A 10,377-nucleotide genomic window follows, 5' to 3' on the forward strand; every position below is an offset into this window, starting at 1 on the left:
TAAATAAATATTTTTAAAAGTTATGGTAAATTAAAGAAGCCAAATACAAAAGGTCACATATTGTATAAATCTATATGTGAACCTATCCAAGATAGTTAAATCCATAAAGATAGAATACAAATTGGTGTTGGTGGGAGTTGGTGGTGGTGGTGGGGAGGATGAGGAGAAACTGCTCAAAAGGCAGTATGGTTTTACCTTGAAATGATGGAATGTTTTCTAACTAGAAAAAGGTGGTGATTGCACAACATTTCAATATATTATATGCATTGAAATCCCGCTTTAAAATGGTTATTTTTATGTTATATGATTTTTTTAAACTCAAATTTTAAAACAATTTTTAAAAAGAAGAATATAATAGAGACACCTGGGTGGCTCAGCGGTTGAACATCTGCCTTTGACTCAGGGTGTGATCCTGGGTCTGAGGATCAAGTCCCCTCATTGGGCTCCCTGCAAGAAGCCTGCTTCTCCCTCTGCCTGTGTCTCTGCCTCTCTGTGTCTCTCATGAATTAATAAATAAAATCTTTTAAAAAATAAAAGAAAAGAAGAATATTATATTCACAGAATTGCCAGGAAAGCTGGAGAAGTAGGTTTGGAAATTGACCATTAAAAAAAAAAGGATGCCAGGCAATCAGAAACATGACATTCACACCATAAAATTAGTCTGAAGAGCAAGTGCTGCTCTGAGGTTGAGGCTATATTCCATAGCTTGCATAGAATTTTCCTCTATTCAGTTATGGACGGTGCCATGGGCAATATTATCTCTGGAAGAAGAATGTTGTGCCATTGTCAAAGTATGAATTCTTCATTGGTCCTCCATCTTTGGTTCATTATCTCAGAGTCCAAATGGGGGCACATCTGATTAGCTGAGTCTAATTCAAGTGCCCATAACCCAGCTCAAGGGGGTTGGGAAGAGAAGCATTTTGCTTTTTTAGTTCATATAGTGAGAGGCAGGCCTTATCTGATTCACTGAGCATGAGATTCCTTACCAAAGAAAATGGTACAGATACTTGGGAGCCTTTTTCCTCCAAATGGTAAATGGATACTGGTGTTGGTGGGAGTTGGTGTTGGTGGGAGTTGGTGGTGGTGGTCGAGAAACCTCGATTTGGAGTTCTAGGTCATGCAAGAAGAAAGTATCAGGAAAGGAGAAAAATATCTCTATTTGTAGTTGACATCCCAGTGAAAAACTGAAAATGCTAGTGGTAAACTCTAAAAACTACTGAGCAAATTTAGTAAAACAGCTGAATACAAGATGAATATACAAATGGCAATAGCTTTTCTAATCCATTAGAAATGGAAATAGAAAATTTTCCCATTATCACAACATCAAAAATAGTAAATACTTAAAAAAACATGTGATGAAAAATTCTGTACAGTAGTCCCTCCTCCTCTACAGTTTTGCTTTCTTTAATTTCAGTTGCCCATGGTCAACTGTGGCCTGAAGCAGATGATACTCCTTCTGACATATTGTCAGAAGTCCAGCAGTTGCCTAACACTACATCATAATGCCTAGTTATTCACTTCACTTCATCTCAACATGCAGGCATTTTATCTCACAACATCACAAGAAGGGTGTCTATAGTTCAAGAAGATATTTTGATAGAGAGAGAGAGAAAGAGAGAGAGAGACCGCAGTCACACTTTTATTGTAACATATTGTTTTAATTGTTCTATTTTATTATTAATTATTGTTAACCTCTTATTGTATCTAATTTATAAATTAAAATTTATCACAAGTACGTATAGGAAAAAAATGTAGGTTTGGTGGTATCTGTGAATTCAAGCATCCTTTGGGGGTCTTGGAACATGTACCCTGCACCTAAGGGGAGGAACACTATAATCTTAAGAAAAGACATATAAAGCAAAACTTAAAAAAAATAGATATACCATATCTATCCAGAATTGGAAGTTAATATTATAAAAGAGTCAATCCTCCCCAAATTAATAGACAAAATGAATATAATACAAATCAGAAGGCTTATTCCTGAACTAGACAAAATTGTCCATATACAAAAATTCAAATGGAAAAGTTCATATGGAAGAGGAAATATCTCTAAGAATATCCAAAATATTGTGAAAACATGGAGAATAGCTAAAATACTGTGAACAATTGTCTTCAGATATTAAACTTACTATAAACCTACTGAAATCAAAATAATATAGCATAAGCATTAAAGTAGATAATTAGTGTAGTAGGAACAAATAGAGAGGCAGACAGTAATCTACATTATAAAGGTGCTTTTTAATTTAGTTATAAAATGGTGACTTATTTAATAAGCTGTGCTTTTTTTATAGTTGACTACAGAACAATGCACAGAGTCTGATTCTGTTTGACTAAAACAAGTATGTGTGTGTGTCTGTGTATGAATACGTCTATCTACCCATACTCACACACACACACACACACACACACACACACACAGCCTGGGAATTAGGATTTAAAGAGGAAAAGGGAGAAAGGGGAGGGAGGGCTTTCACTTGTGATTTGACAAGCTTCCGTATGGTTAGTTTAGGTTGTTTGGGTTTATTTGCTTTTGTTTACAAAGAAAACAAAGGCACAGTTTGATAGAATCGACAACATATTGAGCAACAGCATTGAATTACTTTCACCGTTCTCTGTTGAAATGTGCACCATGGGCCTAATTTATTTTTTTAATGTCTACATTCTGAATGTTGCTTCTTCAATAAAGACTTAGCAGCTCTGAGGCCTCATTGGCATGTCTGCAATGTAACCTTTTCATTGGATCAGCATATAATTTTAGGCTCATTCATTTCAGTATTTAACAATTTAAAATAATTTCAGACATTCCATGGGTTTTAGATTCCTTGGCATAAGCAATGTATTATATTTTTAGCCACTGTTTTGTCTGTCTCTGAAGCCTTAATAATATGACATATCGTCCCTAATAGGTCACCAAATGTTTCTATTTAGACTGGTTTCAACTGCTTATGAAAGAACATTCATTCTGGATTTCAGCTTCAACTGTTCTGAGTTATTCAACTTATCTAAGTCTACTTTCCTCATCTCTGAATGGTTATAAGAGCTTCACTTCCAAATAGAATTGTGAGAGGTAATGGACATAAAATACTTCATATAAGTATTTATAAGTATTACTAATTACTTAGTAAATTGTGAATAAGAGTCTTCTGTTTTCCAATATCTGACAAAATATTTTTCTCTGGAATTCTCCCAAACAAAATCTGTTTATTAGAATGACAAGATAAGTGTTAGGTACCAAATAGAAACATATAGGATAAGGTAAAAACAGTGGGATAGGTTCCAACAGTGTATCTCTGCACCTCTGCTATATCCAGGTACCATCTTGTGTATGAGGAATACAGAAATAAAGTTATTTGACTGCACTTGTTAGCTGGCATGGTAGAAACTATTAATTATGCCCAGCAACACCTCTTCACTTTCTTTCTGGTGAGGCACATGGCAGCTGAGATTAAAAATCATATACCCTGGCCCCTGACGCAGGCATGAATGGGCCACATGGCCGAGTTGTGGGCAAGCTATAAGGAGTGAATGTCCCTAAAAGGGGAGTGTCTTTTCTTACCTGGCCTTTTTTTTTTTTTTTTTAATTTTTTGAGCAGTTTTAGGTTCACAGCAAAATTTAGGGGAAGGTACAGAGATTTTCCATTTTCTTCTTGCTGAAGAACTTTTTAAAAAGCTATTTTTAGCACAAATAATCATATTACATAAAGGAAATGTTTATGACTAATACTCTACTTCTGAGACTATTCTTTTTAGTAGTTATATATGAAAGCCACACTAACATTTGTCTGTTTGATTATATTACTGAGCTTGAAATAATAACTTTACAAATTTGTATTCATAGTTTTTATTGACCTAAACTGGCCACATTTAAACTGCTAATGGTTCCTATATTTACCAGATAAAGCAAACGATGGAAAAACATTTCATTGTGAAATGTGTCATCCTCCAGGAGTTTCATCAAATTGTCTTTGCCCACTAGCTACAATAAAGCTAATGCATGTACTAACATAAAATAGTGCACTGGTTTTGTTGAGGTTTATTTACTAGTCTAATGATTATTTCAGTAAAGCCAGGACTCTAAATGACAGCCACATGGATAATTGTATTGTAATGTGTTTTCTTTTCAATTTAGTCAGGTTAATTTAATATCTAACACAACTAGCGCCTTTCAAATGCTGTGATTGGTAGAATATGAATGAAACACAAATAATTTGTAAGATATTTGGACATATTAGTTCTAATACTATCTACTGTGTTTTTTCAAAGTACTTTTTAGTAATATTAATAAATACCAAGTCATTTATTGCTCATTTGATAAATTAACTTTTATATTTGAGAATGAGTATTATATATTTATTATACATTTTTGTGACTAGGAAAGGTAAGACTGTTAGCTCTCTTTTCTGCAAACTTTGAGCTCTGTGACTGCTAGCCATTTGAAATGGAACTTATCTAAATGGGTCACTTAATTGAGCTCTTCGTTGTCATGGAATTGGCCAGTGAAATTATATCTTATTATTTTGGTACCTTTTGATAAATAGAAGGTCTTAATTACAATGTACTCAAATTTGTCAATCTTCCATTATGGTCGGTACTTTATGTTTTCTTTTTGCCTTTTCTGTTTCTATAGAAAACTTTCTACCTCAAAGTCACAAAGTCATTCTTCTGTATTATATATCAAAGTATTATTGTTTGATCTTTCACACTTAGATTTCTAATCCACCTCGAATTGTTTCCATGTAGAATGTGAGGAAAGGTCAAGTTCACATTTGGGGTTTGTTTTTGTTTTTTCATTTAGATGGGGCTTTCTCTCCCCTCTGACCTGCAATACCATCTTTGTCATAGATCAAAGATCCATTACAGCACAGCTATAATGTCATTGCATAGTAAATACAATGATATGTCATCTAATTTAACAACAAAATATTTTTTATACTCCTGCACCTTTAAAAAACATGACATTTGGAGCTCATTTTTACTTGCTTTACTTTTTTCAACATAGTGGGGATGCACTGGTAATAAATACTAAAACAAAATGTTGCACTATAGAGGTACACATGACACTTGAAACATTGATCAGTTAGAGCTGCATCATTGCAATTTATAGTGCTACCACACAGCAGTGTGAAGTGTTGACAGAACTATGGAAGATCTCTGTTGCAATTGCAGTTGACCGTTGAACATTGTGGTGGGTAGAGGTGCTGATCAACCACAGCTGAAAATCCACATATAATTTTTGGCTCCCCCAAGACGTAACTACTATTAGCCTACTATTAAATGGAAAGCCTTACTGACAACATAGTCAATTAACACATATTTTGTATGATATATATATATATATAATACTATATTCTCATATAAAGTACGCTAGAGAAAGCAATGTTATTAAGAAAATCATAAGGAAGAGAAAATATACTTACAGTACTGTACAGTATTTATAAATAATACCAGTTAACACTGTATTTGTAAGATAAATTGCCAGTACCTACATAATATTGTCTGATATGATACAAAGCACTATAGGTGTTACATATATTACTTACATTTGACATAGAAAATGAAGAGATAATGTGAAAAATAAATTTATATTTATTTATAGGTACAATGATTCATACATTGATAACTAAGAAGCAGCAATACAATTGCTTTATGGTAGCCTAGTGTAATCAGGATGATTGCTTCACAGTAGCCTAAACTATATACTAACGGATGAGTTGTTATAAAATTTTATGGCATACAGTATTACAGTCATATTCATAATACAGTATTTGAAATATTGTTACAATTTTAAAAGAAAAAAAACACTTACCTGTGTTGACAGGCTGATGTGCAGTTTCTCCAATTATGAGAAGCACACCGTAATTCTGGAAAGCAAAGTTATAAAACAGAAAACTAACACGTTGTTAGTTTTATATTAACTATCACTCACCTTATGCCTATGTGAGGATAGGCTGTTCACTTCCATACCAGTTTCACATGTGGTGTTCTATGTGATAAACCCTTGGGTGATGGTGGTAATTGTGACACAGAAATGTCTCACACAGTTCTTGTCCTACAGTTATTAGGTTTTCAGATGAAGACACATACACAACAGAAAAGTTTATTGACTATATGGCATGATGATTATTACTGTCTATTAAGTGGAAGTGAATCATCATAAAGGTCTTCATTTTTATCATCTTCACATTGGGTGGGCTGAGGAGGAAGAGAGGGGTGTTTCAGGGGTGGCGGAGACCAAAGACGTGGAGGAGGTGGGAGGGGAGGCCGAAGAGGCAGGCACACTCATTGTGACTTTATGGAAATACATTGTAATTTCTGACTTTTTGTATTTTCATTTCTCTAAAAGTGTTTCTATATGGTACCAATTCTGTTTGCTTTAGTTTCAGTGTCTGAATCATAGAAGGGTCCATGTTGTAGAAATCCAAAGCAGTCTTAAATAATCAGAACCTTCTGCCAGATTGTCTAACGTCAACTTCTTTTCTGGCACTGCTTCTATTTCTCCTTCCTCATCTTCTGGCACTGGTTCCAAAGCACTCATCTCCATCAACTTATCTTCTGTTCATTTCTCTGGTGTGGTGTCTATTAGCTCTTGAATTTCTCTAAGATCTATATCTTGAAACTCTCACCCTTCACCTTTTTTTGCCATATCCACAATCTCCATGATTTTCTTGATTGGCTCTGTTGTAAAATTTGTGAAGTTATGCACAACATCTGGGCCCAGTTTTCTCCAGCAGGCATTTACTCTTTCAGGTCAATAACTTTCATGGCTTTTTCTATAACAATCATGGTATCTTCAAGGTGTGATCCTTCCAGACTTTCATGATGCTCTCTGTATTGAGGCTCTTTTCCATAGTACTGGCAATCCTTTCTGTAGAGTATCATGTGTAATGAGCCTTGAAAGCCTTTATGACCCCTTAATCTAGAGGCTGAATTAGAGACCTTGTATTTGGAGACAAACAGACCACCTTGGTACGTTCAGTGTTGAATTCTGGGTGGCCAGAGACGTTGTTCAACATCAAAAGAACTTGAAAAGGCAGTTCCTTACTGTTAAGATACTTCCTGATGTCAGGGACAAAGCATCAATGGAACCAATTCAAAAAAAGGGTTCTCACTGTTCAGGCTTTCTTGTTATACAACCAAAAGACTGGCAGCTAGCATTTATCTTTTTCTTTCAAGGCTCGGGGGTTAGCAGTTTTACAGATGAGGGTAGTCCTGATCATAAATCTGACTGTATTTGCACAGAACAGTAAAATTAGCCTATCCCTTCCTGCCATAAATTCCAGTGTTCACTTCTCTTCCTTACTAATAAATGTTCATTGTGGCATTTTTTTTCTAGAATAGGACACTTTTGTCTGCATTAAAAATATGTTCAGGCAGATATCCTTTCTTCTCAATGACTTTCTTAATGGTGTCTGGGAACTCATCTGTTGCCTCTTGGTTGGCAGAAGCTGCTTCTTCTGTTATCTTGACATTTTCAAAGCCAAATCTCTTTCTAAAATTATCAAACCGATCTTTGCTGGCATTAAATTCTCTAGTTTTGGGTCCTTTACCTTCCTTTTTCTTTAAGTTGTCATATAATCACTTTGCTTTTTCTTGAATTATATTAAAGTCTACCTAAGGATATGCCTTTCTTATAGCAATGCTGCACCTATAAAGAAGCTGCATTTTCACAATGAGGTAAGAAGGTATTTCACAAAAGTTCAAGGTTTTCATGTTTGCTGACAGTGATGGCTTCACAAATTTCCTTTTCTTTTCTATAGTAGTCCTTAACACTGGATTAATTCATTTTGAAATAATGGGCAACCACAACTGCAGATCTCAATTTATGGTACATATCAAGCAGCTCAACTTTTTCTTGCCATGTCATGATTTTCTCTGCTTTTCTGAGGACTTTCAGCATCACTAGTGGTACTTTGAATGGGCCCCATGGTGTTTTTTATCAAGGTTTATGACATTGCACTAAAAGTGATGAAAAATAGACAAGAACTGCAAGAGATTACTTTTTACTGTGATACACAATTTACTGGAGAGATAGACTGCTCATGTGATTAGCATCACACAGCATTTTAAGCAGATACTCCCAACACTTGAGCTCACCACAATAGCAATAGGAGATGGCTTCAAAATTAACATAGAGTACAGTATGTACTACAGTTAGTTTTATGTGGTTATGATTTAATCCTGCATCTTTATGTTGGTTTACATTTCTCTCGGCTATGAATGATGCTATGTATTTTCTGTGTTTTGGTACACAAATTTTGATAATTTTAACCTTTTATAATAGATTAGTGTATATTTATAATAGTAAATAATAAAACAGGCTAGTATCTATATAAATTTTGTGATATATCTAACTTTTCTTTTTTATAGGTATTTCTGGGCTATGTGGTTTATCTGAGAGTTTTTCTCAAATAGTCACAGATCTCCAAAAAAACTCACAATATATTTACCGGAAAAAAAAATCTGCATTTAAGTGCACCTGCACAGTTCAAACCCTTATTGTTCAAGGGTCAACTGTATTCAACTCTGCCCTTATAATGTAAAAACAGCCATTGACAATATGTCATTGACAATATGTAAATGACTGTGGTAGTGTGTCAAAAAAGGTTGTTCAAGGTCACTGAAATGTAAATTTCATATAATTTTCAAGTATCACAAAACATTATCCTTTGATTATTTCCAACCATTAAAATATATAAAAATTATTCTTAGCTCAGAGTCTATACAAAAACAAGCACAAGACAAGTTCAAATATTGGACCATTGTTTTCCAGCTCCTAACCTAGATGGTCATTCAGAATAGTATTTACCAAAACATGTTTTGAGGAACTTTACTCCTAGGAAATCATTCTCAAGTATACAAAGTCAAACAGCTTTATAAAAGCCATATATAGGACTTTTGGGAAAGATGGCCGAATAGGAGGATCCTAAGTTCAATCCATCTCAAGGATACAATTAGATGACAGCCACATCAGTGTAGATAACCAAGAAAATGACCCGAAGACGGAAGAAGAGACTTTCCACAGTGAAATGTAGAGAAGAGGCCACACTGAAGAGAATAGGAAGGGCAGAGATGCGTTCTGGAGCTAATGGGACCTACAGGACTCTCTAGGGGGACAATATTGGTGTGTAGAGGGAAGAGAAATAGACCTTCACACCTGGGAGCTTAAATGAGGTATATGAAGTGCCATAACATCTGGCTTTGAAAACTAGAGAGGCCAAATTTTGGGAGTTCTTACAATTAGCAGAGCTTAATAGCCCTGGAACTTTAAAAATCAGCAGGCTTGTGGGAGAGCCTGGAGGATGAGAGGGAACGGAGTTCTTGCTCTTTGAGCACAACAAACAGCCTCAGAGATACAGCATAGAAACAGCAGTTTAAAAAACACTGAGGGTATACAGGAGGGAGTTTTGTTTGCTAATCCTTGACCATGTGCCTGAGTGGCAGGGACCATTGAGAGAGTTCTCCAGGAACACAGGAGCTAGCAGGCACCATTCCCCTATCCTACTGCCCAGCCAAGACACTTGGGCACCTGCAGGTACCAGAGCAGCACTGGTACTCTGCTAACTTGCTAACAGCATCCTCCACTCACTGTTTCCTTATTGATTTTTTGTTTGGATGATCTATCCATTGATGTTAAGAGTCATGTTAAAGTCTCTTACTATTATTGTATTACTATCAATTACTTCCTTTATGTTTGTCATTAGCTGCTTTATGTATACAAAATCAATTACAGAAATCTATTGCATTTCTATACACTAATAAGGAAGCAGCAGAAAGAGAAATTAAGAAAACATTCCCATTTACAATTGTACCAAAAAGAATAAAACACCTAGGAATAAACTTAACCAAAGAAGTGAAAGACCTGTACTCTGAAAGCTATAAAACATTGATGAAATAAATTGAAGATGACATAAAGAAGTGGAAATTAGTGTTCAAGGATTGAAAGAACACGTTAAAATGTCCACACTATCCAAAGCAATCTACAGATGCAAAATAATCCCTATCAAAACACAACAAGGGCAGCCTGGGTGGCTCAGCAGTTAAGCACCTGCCTTCAGCTCAGGACGTGATCCTGGAGTCCCAGGATCAAGTCCCACGTCAGGCTCCCTGCATGGAGCCTGCTTCTCCCTCTGCCCGTCTCTCTCTCTTTCTCTCTCTCTCTCTCTCTGTCTCTCATAAATAAATAAAATCTTTAAAAAAATACCAACAGCATTTTTCACAGAACTAGAACAAATCTTAAAATTTGTATGTAACTATAAAAGACCCAAATAGCCAAAGCAATCTAGAAAAAGAACAAAACTGCAGGTATCATGATCCCAGATTTTAAGATATACTACAAAGCTGTGGTAATCAAAACAGTATGATACTGGCACAAAAAAA

The 10,377-nt window shown here is 35.3% G+C and overlaps 1 long non-coding RNA gene across 1 annotated transcript; it reads left to right on the forward strand.

Moving 5' to 3' along the window:
* Positions 1 to 1,561: 1,561 nt before the first annotated feature.
* LOC140622622 (uncharacterized) lies at positions 1,562 to 8,612 on the forward strand. Its single transcript, XR_012022310.1, has 3 exons — positions 1,562 to 1,644; positions 2,929 to 3,067; positions 8,368 to 8,612. It is a non-coding gene; the product is annotated as an uncharacterized lncRNA (long non-coding RNA).
* Positions 8,613 to 10,377: the final 1,765 nt, after the last annotated feature.

This window comes from Canis lupus, chromosome 32 (assembly GCF_048164855.1).
Source record: "Canis lupus baileyi chromosome 32, mCanLup2.hap1, whole genome shotgun sequence".
Taxonomy (NCBI): domain Eukaryota; kingdom Metazoa; phylum Chordata; class Mammalia; order Carnivora; family Canidae; genus Canis; species Canis lupus.